The sequence below is a fragment of the Peromyscus maniculatus genome, chromosome 5, assembly GCF_049852395.1.
Source record: "Peromyscus maniculatus bairdii isolate BWxNUB_F1_BW_parent chromosome 5, HU_Pman_BW_mat_3.1, whole genome shotgun sequence".
Classification (NCBI taxonomy): domain Eukaryota; kingdom Metazoa; phylum Chordata; class Mammalia; order Rodentia; family Cricetidae; genus Peromyscus; species Peromyscus maniculatus.
The window spans coordinates 22,369,282-22,392,592 of record NC_134856.1 but is presented as its reverse complement, the minus strand read 5'-3'; the positions used below and the strand labels follow the sequence as shown (position 1 = coordinate 22,392,592).

At 44.6% G+C, this 23,311-nt stretch overlaps 1 long non-coding RNA gene across 3 annotated transcripts in view; it reads right to left on the bottom strand.

The window, feature by feature from the left end:
• Positions 1 to 15,238: 15,238 nt before the first annotated feature.
• Positions 15,239 to 23,311, bottom strand: part of LOC143273283 (uncharacterized) — a 29,062-nt gene continuing 20,989 nt past the window's right edge. For all 3 annotated transcript variants that reach the window (XR_013051217.1, XR_013051218.1, XR_013051219.1), the window contains exon 2: positions 15,239 to 22,216. This is a non-coding gene — a long non-coding RNA (uncharacterized LOC143273283). The remainder of the gene's footprint in view (positions 22,217 to 23,311) is intronic.

Sequence of the window (23,311 nt, the reverse complement as noted above, 5' to 3'; positions counted from 1 at the left end):
ACAGAGGGAGGAAATTCTGCTGTTGGTGCCCAGACTGGGGTGAGTAAGTACTTGTTGACTTCTCAGGAAAAGTTCATGTAAGAAGCTCACTGTGTAGCCAGGCTAGCATAGAATTTATGATCCTGCCAGAGCCTCCTTAAGTAGGTAAGAGCCACCACAGCCTGCTTTCCCATACACCTGTAAGTCATCTGCAGATTAATTACAACACCTGACACGTTGGAAGTGTTAGATAAATGGTTCTTCTGTTGGTCTTGGCTTTGTCTAATAGTTGATGGTGCATCAGGTGAGCCTGCAGCAGAATTCATAATGACAGTGACTGTTGGGAAGGCATCACACAGCTATGCATCTCCACTTATAGTCTGGCCACGCCAAGCAGACTCATGCGAATTCTCAAATGGTGTCACTACAATTATTAAATTTATTAAATGATTAAAGTCATATAACCCCATGAAACAGAGACAGCCTCAGACACAAAAAGAAACATGAAGGTTTCAGATATGGCTCAGTTAATAGAATGGTTGCTGCCTGTGGAATGTTCCTTTACACTGTGTGAATATATGTTGCTGTGATTGGTTAAATAAAGAAAATGCTGGGAAGGAGAAGGGTGGAGTCTGGAGTCGCCAGCAGACACAAAGAGAAGCAAAATGGACATGTCATACTGAGAAAAGGTACCAAGCCATGTGGCAAAGCATAGATAAGAAATAAGGGTTAACATAAAATAGTAACAAGACTGAGCTATTGGCCAAGCATTTATAATTAATATTAAGCCTCTGTGTGTTTATTTGGGAGCTGCTGGCTGCACAGAAACTCCATCTACAGCTGACAACAATGAAGCCCTGGGTATCTTCAGTACTGAATAAATTGAGCATGTAATCCTAACACACAGGAGATGGCTGCAGGAGGGTCAAAAGTTCAAGATCAACCTCAGCTACATAGTGAGTTCAAGGCTAGCCTGAAATATATGAGACTTTCTCAAAAACAAACAAAAAACCAGCCATTCCACCCCTAGGTCTATCTCCCAGAGAATCAATAACAAGTACTGTTTAGCCACCAAGAGAAAGAGATGTCTGAATGTCCGTGGACAGGTAAATGGTAGACAAGAACACTCCCTGTACTCAGGGAGTAGTATCCAGAAATAAAAAAGAATGAAGTGTTGATGCATATGACAGGGACCTGGGCGTGTGGCACAGCTAGTAAAGTGCTTGCTGGTCATAAAGACCCAAGTTCAGGCTGGCAGGGGCGGGCACACCTTTAATCCCAGCACTCAGGAGGCAGAGGCAGGCGGATCTCTGTGACTTGGAGGCCAGTCTGGTCTACAGAGAAATTCAGATCCCTAGCACCCACATGAAAGCCAGATGTCACCAGTGTTAGGGAGCTGGAGACAGGAGGATCCCTGGAGCTTACTGGACAGCCAGTCTAGTCAATCAGTGAGCTCCAGTGTCAGACCCTGTAGCCATAAGTCCAACCTGGTCCTTTGATCCCTCAGCTGCTTCACAGCATACAGAAAGATCCCCCAGCAAGCCTTGTCAGCCGGGCATGGGGGCATATACCTTTACCCTTTAATCCCAGCACTCAGGAGACAGAGGAAGGTGGATCTCTGAGTTCAAGGCAAGCATGGTTTACAGAGTGAGTTCCAGGCTCCAAAGCTTCACAAAGAAACTTTGTCTCAAAATAACAAAAAAAAAAAAAAAAAAAACAAAACAAAAAAAAAACTGAGCCTTGTCCTGCAAATTGCACTCAAGTGCTGGTGCCTTGATGATCCTGGTTTCCTGTTCCAGTTCTGGCATTAATAAGGAGAGGGGATTTGGGTAACCTCTTTAATAAAACAAAACAACAACAACAAAACTAAAACTAAAACATGGTCAGTACTGCCAGATACATAGTAACAGAGAATACAAACTTACAATTAATTATGTAGACAAGAAAGAACCATCAAGAGGGCTGGAGGCAAGCCTGGAATGGTGGCAAATGCCTTTAATCCCTGTATTTGGGAGGTGGACACAGGCAGATCTGTGAGTTCCAGCCTGGTCTAAAGAGGGAGTTCCAGGACAGCCAGGGCTACACAGAGAAACTCTGGGCAGTGGGAAAGCAGGGAGGCTGGAGGCCTCTGAGGTTAAGAACACTTGCCACAGCAACACCCAGATCCAGGAAAGTCATAAGCTGACACCACCCAGGGATGGGGAAGTACCTAACATCCCAAACATTCCAACCATTAGATAAGGTAGCCAAATATCCCTGAGTATAGCACACACCTATTTTTGTTTTACAGATACCCCTAGACAAATGTCAGCCAATCAGGGTTCCGAATCCTGGAAATCTCCTCACCCCAACCTCTGCTATAATAAAAACACTATCCTGCCTGGGCTCTGGGCTCTCTGATCTCACCTCTGCATTGGACAGACCGAGGGATCAAACTCAGAGTTTGAAAATAAAGGCTCTTTGATTTTACATAGGGGGTGGGGGGGAAGAACACTTGCACTTTAGCAGAGGATTGGAAGCATCCATCCACATGGGGGCGCAAGCCATCTGTAACTACAGTTCCAGGGGATACAGCCTTCTGGTTTCAGCAAGCAACAGGCACACGCAACATGTGCACATACATACATGCAAGCAAAACACACACATACATTTTTCTTTCTTTTTCCCTTTTCTTTATTTCTTTTTTCTTTTTTCTTTCTTTTTTTTTTTGTCAAGACAAGGTTTCTCTGTGTAGCCTTGGCTGTCCTGGAACTCACTCTGTAGACCAGGCTGGCCTCTTCCACCACACCCCTCTACCTCCACACCCAGCTATAAAGTAATCTTTTAAGAAATGTTTTAGGGGTTGGGGATTTAGCTCAGTGGTAGAGCGCTTGCCTAGCAAGCACAAGGTCCTGGGTTTGATCCTCAGCTCTGGAAAAAAAAAAAAGAAATGTTTTAAACTTCATAGACTGCGCTGAGATTGCAGTTCACTGGTAGGATGCCTGCTACACCTGTTCAAGGTGCTGAGTTTGACTTCCAAGATGGAAAGAAGGGAGGGAGGAAGGAGGAAAGGTGTCACAAATACTTCCATTCACAGAGTTTACATCTGTACACAGCCACTCACAGTCAACAGAGACCTAGAAACAGTCACAACTCAGCACTGCCAGAGAAGACTCCTTGAACATGGGTTTAAACCAATAGGAAGTCTTTATTAGCGGAGTTTCAGGATCCCACTGTGGCCCTGAGCCTTTCTCAGGGTGAGCTTCTAAACACAAAAACCATATCCTGGCTTGACGTACTTCAGTTAACAAAAACAGGAGCCAAAAAACAAGGTTAGTTTATTTAGAGAAGAACTGTGCACTTTGATGGATTGGGTCTTTGTGTTAATTTTTGGCAGGTGGTGTTGCCTATGTGCTGGGTTTATGTTATGTCTAAGTGCCTGAATGGTACTGCCATCATGGAGTCAGTTGTGCGAAGGCCTGAGGGTCTGCTCCAGGTTGGGGCTGTAAACCAATGAGGAAGTGCCTGTTTAGTATTTGGCAGGCCTTGAAGTTCGATGCACAGTACTGGTAGAAAAAAGAGGGCCACTGGAATAGCTTAGCAGGTAAAGAAAGTTCCCACCAAGCCTGACGGGTTGGGTTCAGTCCTTGGGATGTTTATAGTGGAAAGAGTGAACTGACCTCCTCTCACTTCTCCAGGAGTGGCTTGGTATGCAAAAGTGTGTGTGCGCACACAGTGAACAAACACAACTTTCTTTTCTTTTCTTTTTTTGGAAGAGGAACCATTGGGGGGCTGGAAAGTTGGCTCTGGTGGTTAAGAGCACTTGCTACTATTGTAGAGGACCGAGGTTCAGTGTCTCATATTTACATGGTGGTCACGAGTATTTGTAACTAGTTCGGGAATCTGATCCCCTTTTCACATCTGGCCTGGCACCAGCATACACATGGTGCACCTACATGCATGCAGGCAAAACATGCACACATAGAAAACAGATCTAAAAGATTAAAACGGGGAAATGGTTGACTTGAGGTTGCCTTGGTCACCCCAGCACTCTACAGTCATTCAGATGCGATCAGACGCGGATGCTATGTGCTGCAGATGCAGATTGCACAGACATTCACAGACCCACTACAGGATACAAAGGCATGGGCTGGAGATGTAGTTTAGAGAGAACAATGGTTGCCTAGCATTTGTAAACCCTAGGTTTCACCCCCAGTATCCACCCCAAACAAGAAAGAAGATAGAGAAATGGTTCCTTGGTTAAGAGTATTGGCTGCTCTTGCAGAGGACCTGGCTTCAGTTCCCAGCACCCACATGGCTTCTGACAACTGTCTGTCACTCCAGTTCCAGGGGACCTGACATAGCACATGTACATACGTGAAGAAAGGAAGGGATGAAACAGGAGAAAATTGTTGCAGGATCTTGAGGCACAGGCCTGTGATCCTAGCCACTCAGAAAGTCGAGGCTAGAGAATCAAAAATTTGAGGCCAACATGGCGATAAAGTAAATTCAAGTTGGTCAGAGCAATTTAGTGAGACTGTTAACAGTCTAGGAGTCTAGAGGGGTTCATTTTCCCTGACAGGTTAAGAATTAAAAGGCAGGGAAAACATTGAGGGTAATTGTAGCATGAATTGCTAAACGGTCTTATTAATAAAAGCCCAGAGCCAGGAAAGGGGGTGAAAAACTGAGAGATCAGAGAAATAGGAAAAAGCCACAGTCAACCTCACCTCACCGACACCTCAGCCTCCAAAGAGACCTACTTCCTGTATACCCACACCTATATGTCTTTCTGTTCAGCCATCTCATTTCCTCTCTCAGCCCAGCTACATCACTTACTCTTCCTGCCCAGCTCTATCACTTTTTGTCTGTCTGTGCAGACCTTCAGATCTTTATGGTTAGTGCTGAGATTAAAGGTATGTACCACCAACCTGGGTCTGTTCCCAATGTGGCCTTGAACTCACAGAGATCCAGACAGATCTCTGCCTCCCGAGTGATAGGATTAAATGCATGTGCTACCATTGCCTGACCTCTATGTTTACTATAGTGGCTGGCTTTTTCCTCTGATCCTCAGATAAACTTTATTAGGGTATACAATATACTGGGGACACAATACATCATCACATCTCCCTATTTTGTCTAAAATAAAAAAATAAAGTTATAACTAATATAAGGAAACTATATACAATAAGTACAATAACTATATACAATATATACAGGCAATAAATACATCAACTATGTCTAGTCTATTTGCATTTGACAAATTCAGAGAAAATACTTCACTATCTATCCTATTTTTGTGAGTCCAAAATGTGCCTAATTCACTTTCTATCCTAACTTATATTACCAATGAAAAACTATCTTTTGATGTCTTTCAAACTTATACACTTAACACCTCTAGTGAGTTTCTTTTCTGAATTTCTTAACAAGGAAAACTATAACTTTCTAATCTTCAACTCCCTCAGAGACTGGAGAAGGAAATAATATTACCTAGTAAAACAGGAAGTGCAAACAAGCAACTTCCAAAAAAATGTGAGTTGTGACAGAAAGAGCCAGCTGCCTGAACATTTACCCGAGGTTTCTCTGCACTTTGGGGCATCATCTTTGGCCTATAGGATTAGCATATCTGACAGACTCATTTGTGAAGCAGGATTTTCTAAAGATTTTTCCTACCTTGTCTTGGTAAAGATACGCAGTCCTTTCTTTTGTGTCCTGTTCGTCCATTTTGGACAACATATTGTCAGCAGTTGATGTGAGGGCACTTTCTTGCCCAGTGGCTAACTTGTGCCACAAAGAAAGTAAACTCCATAAGGATTTTCTTCTAACCATAAAGAAAATGCCCATCATTTTCTCTGAAGTAGATTGGTTCTGCCAGGAGCAGACATGTCTCATAGTCATAAAAAAAAACAACTATGTTATTAAAACATCTTAAATGCCATATTCTGTAGATCTCTGAAGGGTTTGAAGATGACCTGTCTATCTAAAATATATCTCTGCTTGACCTGAAAACATACCTAATATGACTATAAGTTCCATTACTAAAGTTCATTTCTTTATATCCTAATTAGTTGGTAATAATAACTTTCAAGGATTAGCAAATTGCATTACATTGTTAAATGAACTGTATAGGTACAATACCTTGAGCAAGATTAGAAATATATGTACAATATATTCTAACAAAATCAATCTCAAATTGGTATCAATATACTAATTTGTATACAATATACAAAAATCCAATCCAATGTAAAATATTTAAAACTAGTAGTTGCCTTTTAAAAGTAGATTCAATAATCTACCTTTATATATATATATATATATATATATATCCTCTCTTTTTTCTTTTCAGAGTAGATTCAATAGTCTACTCTGGGCAGGAGAGATGGCTCAGAGGTTAAGAGCACTGGCTGCTCTTCCAAAGGTCCTGAGTTCAATTCCCAGCAACCACAATTGTGGCTCACAACCACCTGTAGTAAGAGCTGATGCCCTCTTCTGGCATAAAGGTGTACATGCATATAGAGCACTCATAAATAAAATAAAGAAATCTAAAAAATTTTTTTTAAATCTACCCTTTATTCTATCATCTCTATATCTTTTTTATCAGAGTAGATTAAATAATCAACCTCTTATCTATATCCTCCTTTTTCTTTTTCTTTTTTTCAAACAACCTTAAATATAATCTCCTTTCTTTAGCTTTTTTACTGACAAGTAACAATGAAAACTTGTAACCAACTATCCTAAACAATGACAATTATCCAAAACCCATTGAAAAACCAAAAAGTTTTGGGAATGTGGGTGTTGTGTTCTTAAAATTACTTCCTGCTGTTTAGGGGCAAAGGCATCTTTAGGGGATCCTGAAAAGAAAATTTTGAGTTAATTTTCAAGTTCTAGGAGAGGTAGCTGCATCATTTGTTGTCCATTCTCTGCATAATGCAAAAGTGCAGGGCTTATCCCAAGTCCTTGCTCGAGTAGTCTGTGAGGCTGGATCATCTCAGCTAGCCATCTCAAAATTGTTCTGAGAAGTTTATAGTCCAAAGCCAATCTTTGGGTGGTGTTTGTCAGCTTAGTGATATTATCATTGTCCTTATGGAATTGTTGTTATGGGGCCCCATCATCTTTATGGAGACTTCAAATTTGCTGTTAGGCCTGGTCGTGATTCCCTGCAGAAAACTGATAGAGAATCAAACACGAAAACAGGTGCAGGCAGCTAGATGAAGCCTTTTTTCTAGAATTAATTAGTACTCTATAGGACCATTAATATCATAACAAAAGCTTAATATATATATCTTATGAATTTTGATATAAAATTCATACCTTAAGAAAAGTTTTAAAGAATCAAAATAGAACCAAAGAATTAGGGGATTAGTGGCGATAGAATAGTCCCTTAATTTTAATTTTCTTCTGTCCCATATCAGATGGCTCTTCTGACATGATATAGAAATTTTGCATTTTCTTTTAAAGCATGCTTGGGTTTAGAGAAGGAGAGAGCCATTCTCCAACTCCAAAGTCAGCTTTAATTTTTAATTGAACTGGGACTACATAAAGACCATTTGTGTTAAATGTCTTTAGAGAAGAGCAGAAACAAACATTTAGGAAGACTTAGGAAAGTTTATATGTGATATGCAAGTAGGTCAATTTACTCTTTTTCTTGGACCATTTTTTTCTGGATGATTTGTTCTTTTTCTTTAGATGTCTCATTTGTCCAGTGTTCTTAATTCCTTAGCCTTCATTCTCCTGAAAGACAAAAACAAAAACCTTTCCCCAAGCCTAACTTTGGGGAGGTTCCATTTTGGCAAGTTATATCTGACCAAATGAAAAGAATCTGTTAGTGGTATAAGTTAATTTAAATTGAATGGTCATGCTGGTTAATGAACTATCACTTACTTCTTTTAATTAAGAGGTCTCTCTTGTTCAAATCAAATCTCTATCAATTTTGATGGTACCCACAGCTTATCTTCTCCTGTAGAAACAAAAACAAAACCTTGTTCCCAATGTAACACATATCCTGGTTTCCATTCTGAGGTCAGCACATCCTTAAAGTATATAGGCTGATTTAATTCTGTAGTTTTTTCTATTATCCAATGTCTCTCTGCAGCTGTTGTTCCTTTCTCATTAGAATTGAGAAAATTCAAAGTTAACAAAGCATTATGTAATCTACTTCTGGGGTTTTTTTGTTACCCCTTTCTGTTTATTTAGCATAGCCTTTAGAGTTCAATTTGATCTTTCTATGGCTGCTTGGCCTATAGGATTGTGTGGTATACCTGTAATATGCTTTATATTGTAATAAGCAAAAAAAAAAAGGTTTTGTTTTACCAGAGACATATGCTAGAGCATTGTCAGTTTTAATTTGTGCAGGTATACACATGATGACCATAACTTCTAGCAAATGCATGGTTACAGAATCAGCCTTTTCAGAACTCAGAGCAGTTGCCCATTAAGATCCCAAATAGGTATCAATGGTGTGGTGTACATATTCCAGTTTTCCAAATTCTGCAAAGTAAAACACATCCATCTGCCAGATTTTATTCCTCTGAGTACCCTTTTGGTTACATCCTGCTGCTAGTTGAGTTTGATTGTATAAAGAACAAGTAGGACATTTCCTTACAATTACTTTTGCTTGTTACCAGGTTATGGAAAAATCCTTTTTTAAACCCTTACTATTGACATGACTTTTTTAATGAAATTCTGAGGCCTCCAGCACATTTTCTATCAATTGTTTATCAATTTTTAAATAGTTGATTTATTTTTATTTTATGTGCATTGGTGTTTTGCCTGTGTATATGTTTGTATGAGGATTCCCTGGAACTGGAGCTACAGACAGTTGTGGGCTGCCATGTGGGTGCTGGGAATTGAACTCAGGACCTCTGGAAGAGCAGTCAGTGCTCTTAACCACTGAGCCATCTCTCCAGCATGCACTATTAGCCACTGAGTCATCTGCCAGGCCCCTCACTCTTTTACAGCCAAACAGGACGTTCCAAGTAGATACAGGCATTACTACCCTGCCTGTTTGCTGTCCAAGCTAAACTGCTCAAGGTGTGATTTACAGGCACTGCTTTCATCAGCAGTAACAGTGGAGCTAGGCATTCTGCTCCTTCCCCAAGCTACACGGCAAGGATGCATGGTGGGTTTTGTGGCCTTTGGGCTTCTGCAGCTGGCTGATATCAACCCCATGTATCTTCCTGTGCTGGTGGTCTAGGCTGCTGGTGCACTTGGGGTCAGGAGTTCTTCTACCTTCATGGTCTCTATCAATGAGGAGAAGCTCTGAGTCTCTACCAGGAATCTTCAACCCGGTGAGAATTCCAGCCACTCAGGCTTGCTGTATGCCCACCTTTGGGGTTAGCAGTTTTACAGTAACATGGTGCACTTCTTTATAGGACTTGTCTTGGTGTGGCCATCTTTTCCAGTCTCACACTTTATCTGCCTGGTTGGAGTGAGAGCCCTGAAGAGTACAGAGAGGCATCAGCAGAGGACTCTAAGAAGAAAGCATATCTCATCAGACTGCTTCCTTCTCCATAGTTCCTGAATGTTCTTATTTGTACCCATGTTGGCTTACCTCACAGCCACCACCAAACAGAGGGGAAGGAACTTATGATTGACTAGCATGTGTAGATGTAACCGTCTTATTCAATAAGAAACACAGAGCCAATACAGAGATGAAAGCCGAGAGGTCAGAGCAATAGCTAAGAGCTAAAAACCTTACCCTTCACTGTCACTGTTGCCCTACCTCTCTGAAAGAGACCTACTTCCCATGTGTCTGTCTTTTTATAGAGTTTCTGTTCTGCCTTCTCATTGGTTGTAAACCCAACCACATGACCTCCTAGTCACTGCCTGTCTGTACAGACCTCCAGGTCTTCTATGGTTGGTATTGAGATTAAAGGCATGTGTCTCCAATGCTGGCTGTATCCTTGAACACACAGAGATCTAACTAGCTTTGCCTACCAAGTGCTGGGATTAAAGGCAAGCACCACCACTGCCCAGCTTTTGCTATGGCTTGCTAATAGCTCTGACCCCCGGGCAACTTTATTTATTAACTACAAATCACATTTCAGTACAAATAAAATATCACTATAAGCATGATATGTCATGTAGAAGGAGTTATTTTTTTAAAAGATGTATTTATTATGTACACAGTGATCTGCCTGCATATATGCCTGCACACCAACAGAGGGCATCATATCTCATTATACATGGTTGTAAGCCATCATGAGTGTGCTGGAATTGAACTCAAGACCTCTGGAAGAGCAGCCAGTGATCCTCTGGAAAAGTGGATCCTCAGTGGGCCGGCCACTGATTGTACTTCATTACATTCTCATTACCATTCTTTCTCTGTAACACATGGTAGTAAACACAATTGTTTGACTCTGTAGCTGGGCTCTGCCCTCTGCCCCCTGCAAGTTCGGTTTCCCATCATTAGAGTGAGGAAATACAACATGGCAGCATTTCCCACTGTGGTGTCCGGGTGTCAGGGGAAACTCACTGAAATGCCCTGTCCCAGTATTTGGAGCACAGTGTCTGAACTTCCTCTTCCAGTGTCTGACTAGGAGATTAGGAGGGAGTGGAGCTCATTGCTAACAGAAGACTTTCCTGAGTCAAGTCAAGAAGTCACCACTGCCAACAGTTTCTGAACAGGGAACCCAGAATGCAGCCTGAAGCCACACAGCTGGGTGCCTCAACCTCCCTCCCAGTTATCAGGAGCAAGCGGACCAGGGCAACCCGATGCTATCCAGAAGCTTGGCTGCAAGGGGATCTGAGAAACGGCACTCCTAGTTGGGTAGTCATGTGTTTCGCCAAAACTTTTCCTCCAGCAGAAGGGAAGAGCAGAGGTGAGGGCTAGTTTCAGTACGCCGACCCAGGAGCTCTTTGCTCTGCTGATTCTTCCCTAGCAACATTTCAGCATGGCCCCTGCACAAGGATAACACACAAACTCATGAAGCTTTCCATATTAAAATAAAAAGAATGCTTCCTGGTCCTGCTGGGGTTGTCTAATTGCTGCTGTTTTATGACCGAGTGTTGGCGAGTGTGCCCAGTGTTACGGTTTAGTGACAGTAGCTGGTTTATGGTGGTTCAGGCTGCCTAGTCACTTACTGTCCCCAGGTGTGACGCTTCACTTCACCCAGGACCTCTGGAAGAGGTGCTCTTAACCTCTGAGTCATCTCTCTAGCCCTCTGGAATGAGTTTTAAAGGCCCTGGGACATGGTTATTCCTTTCATAATAACCCTCCCTCCACAAGCAGGAAATCAAACTGATATACCACTGGTTAGCTGCAGGTGCATTTATGTATATACACATGTGTGTCTGAAGTGTGTGCACATGTGTATGTGTGCAGGGCTCCTCAGCAGTAGCATCTGGCCATCACCTGTCTATACATGTGCTTAGTTCTTAGCCACTACAAGGCAGATCTCAAGCTATTCCTTCTCCTGTGAAAGTTGGATCCTCATTGGGCCAGTCATTGATTGTACTTCATAGCCAATGAGATGTTACCATTCTTTCTCTGTACCACATGAGTTGCTGTATTCTTCCATTTAGGGAGAAGAAAGAAAACTCTACTCATTCCGTTCCCTTTAACTGTGTCCCTCCTCTTATCCTGTATGCTATAAAAGCGTTGTCTTTAGACACTTCTCTTCTTGGCTGTGAGCCTAGCCTTTAATGGCTGAGCCATCTCTCCAGCCCCAGACACTTCCCAGTGAATGCACAGGGCACAGAGCCTGAATGATGATGCATCACATATACAGCTGAGTGCTGACAGAGGGGTAGAGATTGAAGACTGTTTCCAAGTCACATCATTTTGAATGTCACTAGGTGTGTTGGACTGAACAATGAATCTCCAAAGATTTCTGCACATGTGACTATGTTATCTTTCAGGACAAAGAGGGTATTGCAGTTTAATTAGGAACCTCAAGATATGAAGCTGGACATTCTGTCTCCTCAAGAACATCCGGCCGGCTCAGCCTCACATGCCACATGTCAGCTCTACTGTCCGCCTTGGCCAAAAGGGGCAATGTTTAAAAAGAGACAGGGCCTCCCAAGGCTCTTTTGCCTTCATTCTGGTAAACACATACTGTTTAACAACATAACAATTTAATTCAGGCCAGATAGATGGCTCAGTGCGTGAAACACCTCCCACACATGCTGTGGGATATGTAGCAGGAATCTTAACAGATCTTATTAATAAAATCAATCCTAAGGCCAGTTATTGGAGTGAATGCTGGAAGATCAGAGAAGCAGAACAAGCCACAGCTACCTCACCTTGCCAGTTCCACAGCTGAATCCTTGCTGTTTCCTCAGACTGGAAGCCTCTGAGTCCTCATCCAGAATGAATCTCAGCTGAACTGCTGCTCCAAAGTCTAAAACCTTAACCAGCTAAAAGCTTAACCAGCCAAATGCTTCTAGTTTCTGGTCTCCACACCTTATATATCTTTCTGTTTTTGCCATCACTCCCTGGGATTAAAGGCTCACTTCTTGGGATTAAAGGCATTAGTCACCATGCTTGGCTGTTTCCAATGTGGCCTTGAACTCACAGAGATCCAGGGATTTCTACCTCTGGAATTCTAAGATTAAAGGTGTGAGTGCCACCATTTTCAAGCTGGCTGTTCTGTCTCTGACCCCAGATAAGTTTATTGGGGTGCACAATATTTTGGGGAACACAATAGCACCACAGGGATGTCCTGTATGCTGTAAATATATGTTGCTCTGATTGATTGATAAATAAAACGCTGATTGGCCAGTAGCCAGGCAGGAAGGATAGTGTAGGCGGGACAAGGAGAAGAATTCTGGGAGGTGGAAGGCTGAGGCAGGGAGATGCTGCCAGCCACCACAAGGAGAAGCATGATGTAAGATACCGGTAAGCCACGAGCCACATGGCAACTTATACATTAATAGAAATGGGTTAATTTAAGATATAAGAACAGGGGGGTGGGGATTTAGCTCAGTGGTAGAGCGCTTGCCTAGCAAGCACAAGGCCCTGGGTTTGTTCCTCAGCTCTGGAAAAAAAAAGATAGAAAAAAAAAGATATGAAACTGGGACATGGTTCCCAGGATAAAGGCACTTGCCACCACCAAGCTTCAGTCTGATCCTTGGGACCCACATAGCAGAAGGAGAGACCCAATCCCCCCTCAAGTTGTCCTCTGGCTTCCACCAATGCACTGTGGTATGTGGACATAATACACACACACACACACACACACACACACACACACACACACACACACACCAAATAAGTAAAATCCTAGATGTGGTGGCACACACTTTTAATCCCAGCACCCAGGAGGCAGAGGCAGGTAGATGTCCATGAGTTCAAGGGCAGCCTGGTCTATGTGGTGAGTTCCAGTATATCCAGGACCCACATAATGAGACCCTGTCTCAAAAATAAAAACAAAAAAGTGTTAAGATGGAAGGAGAATAAGTATCTCCTGTTGCTGGCTTCAAAGTTGGAGAGGAGAGATCAATAGCAAGTGTTATGCCTGCGTCATGAGCCCCCCAGAGACCACCAGGAGCCTGAGTTCATAAACAAAAGCAAAGAGCCTTTATTGCGAGCTCGAGCTTGGGCTCTCTGTCTGTTCCAACACAGCGGTTGGATCAAGGAGAGCCCTGAGCTCAGTTATGGCAGGGATTTTAAGGAGTAAAGGATGGGGGGGGTAATTCCAGACTCAGATGGGTGTTGAACTCCTGATTGGGCAGGAGTGGGGCTCAGAAGTCTTGTCAATCAGGGATTGGTACTGGCATTGCTACAAGGAAATTAGCAACAATGTTAATAATAAAGGAAATGATATACAAGTGATGTGAGCTCTCCTTAATGTTCTGGAGCATCTAGTACTTGTTTGTCTCAATCCTGATTGGTCTCCTGCAGGGCACAGTTTGTGGCTTTTCCTGGTTATTGTAATGGTGAGGCCTAGTCGCAGTGTTGTTAGTCTGCAGCCTGTCATGGCTGCACTGATGTTAAGTTAGGCCTCTTCACAAGAAGAAGTATGTGTAGGGAAAAGGGGCTGGCTAAAGAAACCCACCCTGACCCTGGAGCCCAGAACCAGGGAAAGATGGCTCAGATCAGGGCAGAAAGAAACAGTTTGGCTCAGTCAGATCAGAGCCATCTCTGCCCCTGGACAACTAACTTGTGTAACCAACCAATCACAGAGCAGGACAGTAGAACCCTGGGCCCCAGGTTAACCCCTGGTTGACTCCACCCCTAAGATTTCCTATGTAAACTGCCATGCCTGGTCAGTTAGAAAAAAGGCTGCTCTCTCCACTCTGGTAGAGGCAGCTAGTTCTCCTGGACTCCTCCTTGCCAAATAAATCTTTTTTTTAGACTTATTTATTTATTATATGTGTACAGTATCCTGCCTGCATGCCAGAAGAGGGCAGCAGATCCCATTATAGATGGTTGTGAGCCACCATGTGGTTGCTGGGAATTGAACTCAGGACTTCTGGAAGAGCACCCAGTGCTCTTAACCTCTGAGCCATCTCTCCAGCTTCCAAATAAATCTCTTTCTCGAAAGAGCTTTGCCTGTGAAGATCTTCATTCACTGGCATAGAGAAGATCCTTGCTGAGACGTCCCTCAGTGGACAAAACAAAGGAGAGCTGAAAGAGCAGAGCAAGAAGGAGCTGAACAGAAGATCTTTGTTGAGTCCCTCAGTGGACAGATCAAGAGAGAGCTGAAAAGTAACACTTTTCTCCTGAGCAGGAGGAGATTGCTACATTTCTGGAGGGGGTTTCCCTTTGTGCAGAGTGAAGCAAAGGAAGCAGCTCTCTCAGAGAGGGGCCGGATTGCTATATACTGCGTGGAGACCATCCCCCAATCACACCAGGTATACCTTGACTTCCCAGAACAGTGAAGATATCCTTCCCTGCTGAAAGCAGTTCCAGGCCTGACTATCCCGAGAAGTCAGAAAAATTTCCATTCCTGGGTTAGGCTGCTTCTTTGCAGTTCTGCCATCAGAGCTGTTCTAAGCAGCTCCAGGTGTTGCCTGACTCCCCAGGTAGTCAGGACACCTTTCCCCAGAGTTGTTGCAACCAATTTATTTACATTGTTGGTACCAAAACCCAGGACTAAACCCACCGAATTGCAACCAGTTTACTTACAGTGTGTGCATTCTCTGAAAGCTTTGAACTGTCTGCAGCTACTGTCCAGAAAGGAACAGGGTTCTAAAAATGACTCCAGTGAACAAGAAGAGGAATTCTCCCCTAGAGCATCCAGAAAATAACACAGTGCTGCCAGCCTTTTGTATTCAACCTCTGAGACCCATTGCCCTAGATTTCTGACTTCTTCAACAAGGAAATAAAATGAACAAACACTTAAGCCACTAAGTCTATGGTTTTTATTATGACGGCAAAAAAATTACAAGCAAGCAAGACACTGTGTCCCTCAAGTCTTTCTTCCTGGGGACAACTCTGAGAATGTGGGAGCATTGAAAGCTCTGCCTGATTCTTATCCTGACCTAGAGATAGTTCCAGGAAACGACCAAGTTGGAAAGGAAAACACAAGCCAGTGTTTCCCTCTTTTCCTCTTTCTAAGATGGCTCATTTTGGTCTCACATTTCCCCCTTCTCATGTGCCTAATGGAACCCAGTCATGGGTTTTGGACAGTTAGCTCCTAAGTATCCCTCTCTAATAATGGCCATGTATAGTTAGCCATCTTGTCTCTATGCCAGGGAGTTTCATTTTGACCCAGCATTTCAGCCTTTTCTGAACAGGGAACATGGGTGATGTATTCTCTTCTGGAACTGCTTCGAGCTGGCATTGGGGCGCCGTTGTCAAGGGGCCCCAAAAGGCTGAAAAGCTAGTCAAAGACTGGGCAAGGGGGCATTTGTCAGAAGCATGTAGCTGCCTGACTCCATAGGGACAAGGAAGAACCATATTAGCTGGGCTGGTCCATGTCTGATTTTAGCAAGTCCGGAGCTCACAGTCGTCTGGAGCAGTGGAGTCAGCAACTGAAACCTGGAGGTGACTGCCAGCCAAATGGAAATCTGTTGAGACAAATTTAAACTAGGAACAGAAGTTAAAATTTATGAACTTATTTGGAACCCTTAGGTCCATACACTTAGTAATGGGAAAAGCAGTAGTCCCAAGACCAGGAGAGAGGAAAAATACCATCTTTAGGAATACTTATCTTGGGTCCTTTCAACCTCTGTGAAATGGGTCTAGGTTTTTGTGGCTCTTTTGATCCTTTGAGGCCTACTTACAAAATGACATAAAAGTTTTAGATACATTAGTATTACCAATCTGCACTGAAATCCATATTGTAGACAAAGCAGGTAATGGGTATCAGCAGAAGTGGACTCAAACCTTTGAGTCCCAACAAGTTACATTTAAATATGACATCTAAAACAAATCCAAAATATTGAGCTTGTGACTGAACAGTAAGTAGTCATTGCTCTACCAGCTCATCAGGACTCCTAAATGTTAAGCTCTGAACCATAGAACAGGAGAGTAATCTGAAACTTATCTCATTTTGGACTCATATCTGAACCTTTATGACTTACTTAAACTTTTATATCTTAGAACATTTTCCTAAAAGTGAGCTAACAAGAAAGCTATAGCCTTGCAGAAAGATCTGGTTGTCTGATGCTGCCATGCTGACAAAGTTAGAGCTAGCCGGCCATCAGTACTGTCAGAGATCTGAGAAGGATAAACTATATCTGAGTGCAGACCAAGAAGCTTCCAATCCTATAAATTACAGGGACCAATCCCTACCCAGGTCTCCATAGCGTTGGAGGCACCAGTCAGAACAGTATCCATCTTCTTCCGCCATCAGGTCCATAAGGCAGAGTATTTTTTCCTGTGGAATAGGGACATGGAAGACTGACCTTGATCAGGCAAAAGGGTGCAATCAATTCCAGTGTCCTACTGCTTGTCCACAGTCTGGGCTGTGTCTTGGTGGCAGGCGTTGCATTGGGGCATCTTGCCCTGTGGTCAGTGTTGTCATATTTCAGGCAGAGACGTTGTGGTGCCTCGTACGTAATCTTCTTTGGAGACCTTGGGTCACTGCTAGGATCTGGAAGCCTGTCTGATATAGTAAGCTTTTAGATCAACATTTAAATGCCATATTCTGCAGATCTCTGAAGTATGAGGGCTGTCCAGGTATATCTGAATGGACAAACTTTGTTTCTAATTACTTGTTTCAAGCTCAACCCTGAAAATATAACAAACTTAGCAAATACAAGGAGGTTAGACAACATTCTTTTTTTTTTTTTTTTTTTTTTTTTTTTTTTTTTTTTTTTTTGGTTTTTCAAGACAGGGTTTCTCTGTGTAGCTTTGCACCTTTCCTGGAACTCACTTGGTAGCCCAGGCTGGCCTCGAACTCACAGAGATCCGCCTGCCTCTGCCTCCCAAGTGCTGGGATTAAAGGCGTGCACCACCACCTCCCGGCCCTAGACAACATTCTTAAGCCTGAATGTACCTTGGGTAAGGAGAAACATTTTTTTAAGCCATTGGTTTTTAACTGTAAAAAACTGTTCTTAAAAGATTGAGATCTCTCGAATGTCTTCCACCACTGCAACTAGTTCCACTCTTTTTGGAACTCTAGTCCTGCCATACATTTGCAAACCTCAGCTGTTTCCTATGATTCCTTTATGTTGCAAAGTTTGGCTGCCAGAGCAAGGTATATTCCTGTGAATAAAAGCATTGATGTGCAGCTTTAATATTAATCAAATAAACATATGTTGCCATCTATTTAAATTCTCTAGAAACTTGCTGTTGAACACTTGGTAAAGACATAAGTATTAGGTGTTAACCCGAGTAGATCTTTATAACCTTAGTAAAAGATGGCTACCAGCCACATGGCTGCCCATGAAGTCACCAGCCAAGATGGAGGGAGCCACGTGGTTGCTGTTTAAAGCTCGTTTTTCTAAACAATAATTACTTGCACACATACACACAGTTGGATCCAAGTTACACACATACATACGTACAGTTAAAGCTTGCTTACATTTTCAAGTCACATACCTGTATACATACACACATAAGCAGTTTGCAGAAGCATTAGCCATTCTTAAGATGAAAATCTAACTTTTAAATTCAGTATTTGCAGGTATAAGAAACCATAACAAACAGTTTACATCACATCCCCTCTGACCTTCTACAACCTTCCATGTACCCTCAGTCCGTTCCTTTGATCCCTCAGACATTTACTCTAGACAAATTTCACTTTTTTCTTTTCCTTTAAAACAGAAACTCTTACCAAAGTCTTTCTTGTGATTTCCCTCAGTACTCTAGAATATATTGTAAAGTTAACAATATTTTAAACAAGAACAGAAATACATGCACATACCATAACAAGAATAACTCAATTTGCATCAGCACTGTACCACAGACAAACTGTTGGTGACATTCCATTCCTGGAGCCAGACCTTGATTAGGTTTTAGCCCCAGGGCAGGTCTTGGGAGCCCCACCAAACAGCATGGAAGAGAACGGGGAAGGCATGCACCATGGAGACAAAAGATGACTCCACGCCCTGGCTGGACCCACAGACCTGTAGGCCACTCCTCAGCAGTGACCCTGGAGGGGCAGTTAGTTCTCCACCAGCCCCCACACTGAGCTCCTTGAGGCTCCTGCTGGCTCCTGCCAACTCTGCCCCATGTCCACACAGTAGCCCAGCCAGAACCTGCTGGCTGTATCTGGGCCCCACAGTGCTCACAGCCCACTCTAGCACAAAGCCATGCCTAGTTCCCATGCAGCCAAGCTTTTTGAGCGAGTCAGCAGGGGCAGACTCCAGACCGGCTCTGGTCTCCCCCTCAGGGCCGGCACAGGGCACCCGGTAAAGGAGGGCACGCCCTCATGATGAGGCCGCACCGGCAGTCACACTGCCCCTGAGCCCCATTGGGGGAACCATTGAGGATGGGGCTGGGGGAGACATGCCTGCCCTCCAATATTGGCCGTTTTCCTCCTCAGATTTATATAATTGGAAAAATAATAACCCACCCTTTTCTGAAGATCCCACCCGACTAACCGGGCTCCTCGAGTCCATCATGTATTCCCACCAGCCTACATGGGACGATTGCCAGCAACTTCTGGGGGTCCTTTTCACCACAGAAGAAAGGGAATGCATCCTCCTGGAGGCTGGGAAGTTAGTCCCTGGACCAGACGGACGGCCAACCCAGCTCCCCAATCTCATTGATGAGCGTTTCCCCTTGAGACGTCCGACCTGGGACGCGAGCACTCCAGAAGGTAGGGAGCATCTGTCCCTCTATCGCCAGACTCTAATGGCGGGTCTCCATGCAGCGGCCAGAAGACCCACTAATTTGGCTAAGGAGGTGAGGTTCTTCAAGGGCCTGAAGAAACCCCCTCTGCCTTCCTTGAGAGACTCATGGAGGCATATAGAAGGTATACCCCCTTTGACCCACAGTCAGAGGAATTGAGGGGAGCAGTAAGCATGGCCTTTATAGGACAGTCCGCCACAGATATACGGCGGAAGTTGCAGAGATTAGATGGATTGCAAGGGCTGAGCCTGAGAGATCTGGTTAAAGAGGCAGAGAAGGTCTACTATAAGCGAGAGACTGCGGAAGAAAAAGAGATTCGACTGGAAAAAGAAAGAGAGGAAAAAGTGAAACAACGACAAAAACGCCAGAATCGGGATTTGACACGGATTCTTGCAGCCGCGGTAAGAGACGGGCCAGGGCCACGGGGGCGAGGAGGAGGAGGAGGAGGAGGAGGCCGGGGAGGCCGCTCTCCTCTGGGACCAAACCAATGTGCCTACTGTAAAGAGGAAGGTCACTGGGCCAGAGAATGCCCAAAGAAGTTAAAAGGGCGAGGTCGACAGGTCCTTGCCCTCGAAGACTGAGGGAGTCAGGGTTCGGATTCCCTCCCCGAGATCCGGGTAACATTTGAAGTGGAGGGGACCCCAGTGGACTTTGAGGTGGACACAGGGGCAGTCTACTCAGCCATCCAGCATCCGCTGGGGCCTCTATCTACCCAAAAGTCACTGGTTCAAGGAGCGAATGGAAGCAGAGAGAGACCCTGGACCACCCAGAGAACAGTCAACTTGGGAAAAGGTACTGTACAGCATTCCTTCCTAGTCCTGCCTGACTGCCCGGTGCCGCTTTTGGGCAGAGATCTCCTGACAAAATTGGGAGCACAAATCTCCTTTACCGCTCGGGGCCCAGAATTAAAATTTGCACACCCAAAAGTGGGGGACCTCCATCTCCTCACATTAGAACTCCGAGCCACTGAGGAGTATCGGTTGTATGGAGCAGCAGCTAAAGCCTCTGTAGCTGCTGTCTCCCCGAACAACGAGGAATGGATTCATAGGTTTCCTAATGCGTGGGCAGAGACAGGGGGCCTTGGGCTGGCTAAAGAACAACCTCCGGTGGTAGTCACCCTTAAGCCCACCGCTGTGCCGGTGCGTGTAAGACAATACCGGCTCAGTCGAGAACCCCGGAAGGCACAAAACCCCACATCAGGAGGTTTCTGGAACTGGGCATTCTGAAACCATGCCAGTCAGAGTGGAACACTCCGGTCCTACCGGTAAAGAAGCCAGGAACAAATGACTACAGACCAGTATAGGATCTGAGGGAAGTAAACTCCCGGGTAATAGACATTCACCCTACAGTGCCCAACCCCTACAATCTCCTGAGTACCTTGCCTCCAGAGCGCAATTGGTAGGTACACTGTTCTGGATTTGAAAGATGCCTTCTTCTGCCTACCCCTCCACTCAGATTCCCAAAAGCTCTTTGCTTTTGAATGATCAGACCCTGAGGAAGGGAGGACAGGGCAGCTAACATGGACTAGACTTCCGCAAGGATTTAAGAACTCCCCAACACCGAGACCTTCGGAGGTATCGAGAGACCACCCCTAATGTCACTCTCCTCCAGTATGTAGATGATTTACTCCTGGCAGCTGAAACTCAGGACGCCTGCAAACTTGGGATGAGAAGAGACCGAGGGTCACGGGTCCTAAAGGAGACCCTCTACAAATCCTTGCCCTCAGTTTAGAGGAAGAATACCGTTTGTTTGAGCCAGAACCCCCGGAGAAATCACCTGAGGGGCTACAGAACTGGCTGAGAGAGTTTCCTCAGGCCTGGGCAGAGACTGGGGGCTTGGGGCTGGCACACGATCAGCCACCGCTGGTGATCTCACTAAAGGCCTCCGCGACTCCCGTTTCAATCAGACAATACCCAATGTCACGGGAAGTTCATGAGGGGATCAAGCCCCATATTCGAAGGCTCCTGGACCAAGGGGTGCTAAAGCCCTGCCAGTCCCCTTGGAACACCCCTCTCTTGCCTGTGTTAAGAAACCGGGGACAGGGGACTACAGGCCGGTCCAGGACTTGAGAGAGGTCAATAAGCGGGTGGAGGACATACACCCCACGGTGCCCAACCCCTATAACCTTCTGAGCACCCTCCCACCGACCCACGTCTGGTACACTGTGCTAGACCTGAAGGATGCCTTCTTTTGTTTAAGACTGCACCCTCAAAGTCAAATGCTATTCGCTTTTGAATGGAGGGACCCAGAAAAAGGGCTCTCGGGACAATTAACCTGGACCCGGCTCCCTCAGGGCTTCAAAAATAGCCCAACCCTCTTTGATGAGGCCCTACATGCAGATCTGGCCGGATTCCGGGTCGAACACCCAACCCTGACTCTGCTCCAGTACGTGGATGATCTACTCCTGGCGGCCAGGAGTCGAACCGAGTGCCTGGACCCAGCAGGATCCAGAAAGTCAACATGGACAGTTGCGCCGCACACGAAACCCCCTAAAAATAAGGTTGGCCCGCGGCTCCTCTTCCTCCCCCTCCTCTTAATCTCTGCCTACCCCCAGGGGACTAGGGCGGCAGAGAGCCCGCACCTAGTTAAGAGGCTCACTTGGCAGGTTATCTCACAAACTGGGGAGACGGTCTGGCAAACGACCGCCCTTCACACCCCCTTTACATGGTGGCCTAACTTGCATCCAGATCTCTGCCAACTAGTAGCAGGGTCAGAGGACTGGGACATCCCTACCACTGACCCCATGAACCCCAGAGCACCAGACGTCTGTCAGGATACCTTTGGGGGTCTTTCACTTTGACTCTTTCCTGGATATGTAGGATCTGTCAGATATCAGAGATGATATTTCTGAACAAATACGACACATGGGTAAGTAACAGCTATCTAACTTCTGTTGGTGTGAGTGTATATATAGGGGGTTGTCTGCGTGTGCAGGTAAGGTCAGAGGTGAACCTCAGGTGTGGTCCCTCAGGAGCTGTTCAGCTTGGGGTTCGGAACAGGGCCTCTCACTGTCCTGGGGCTCACAGATTGATCTGGGATCGCTGTCCAGAGGCCCCAGGATCCAGCTCTTCAAATCTGGGGATAAAAAAAGAGGGGAACTATTTTTAGAATGGTAAAAATAACTTTTGGCTAATAAATTTATATTATCTTAAAGGGAGAACAATGCGAGGGTATCAGAAAAAAAAGTTTCCCTGAAGACCCAGAACATAGTGAACACACAAGTCTGCTTTCCTCATTGTCACAAGATGCAGTTTCTGCAGGTTCAAAGCCATGCTCAGCCGTGGGCCAATATCAGGCCTTTGCACGCACGATTACTTCACAGAATGCAGTTCTGTATTCTTACAATTTTTGCTTGGAACTAATATTCAACAAACTCTTAGACGATTTTCCTCTTTTTTTCTCTGTGTAGCTTTGTGCCTTTCCTGGAACTTACTCTATAGAACAGACTGGCCTCGAACTCACAGAGATCCGCCTGCCTCTGCCTCCCGAGTGCTGGGATTAAAGGCGTGGGCCACCACCGTCCCCCAATTTTTTTTTTTTTTCAAAGCTGTATTTTAAGTTTACGATTAGCGACTTTTCAAGGTGAAAATGAAAATTTTTTTCTGGGCAACATTGTCATCTTTAGCTGAAAAACTACCTTTCCCAGAATGCATTTCTCTCATCAGCCCACTGTTGGGAGTCAGAAAAGTAGCTCACATTTCCCATAGTTCTTTTTGGGTCTGGGAAACTTCCTGTTTCCTTTTACTAGGCTTGCTTTCACATTAAAAAGAGTAAACGAGCTTATTCTCACTATGGGAGTTTTCTTGAGTCAAAGGTTTCCTGTTCTCCCTGACGTGGCCCTAATAGGTGTTTCTATTTCATTGGATCTGGTCCCAGATCAGCATTGTTTGCGTGCATCAAGGCATGCACTCCTGATTCTAAAATTTTCTCGGGGCATTGTGCATTTTCCCTAGTCAGTGAAAAGAAACAAAAGCATTTAATAAAACAGAGCTTTCCCGCAGCTCCTTCAGATACTTTCTCCCAGACAGATATCTCCTTCTGCTTGTCACTAAGGGAGGTTTCTGTTCTCCCTAAGCTTGGATTAGGACAGGTGTACTTCCCTACATTTCACCTGACCCAGTTACCCAGCGGGTTCCGTGCACTCTCAGACAGCGGCTTATTCCTGGAGTC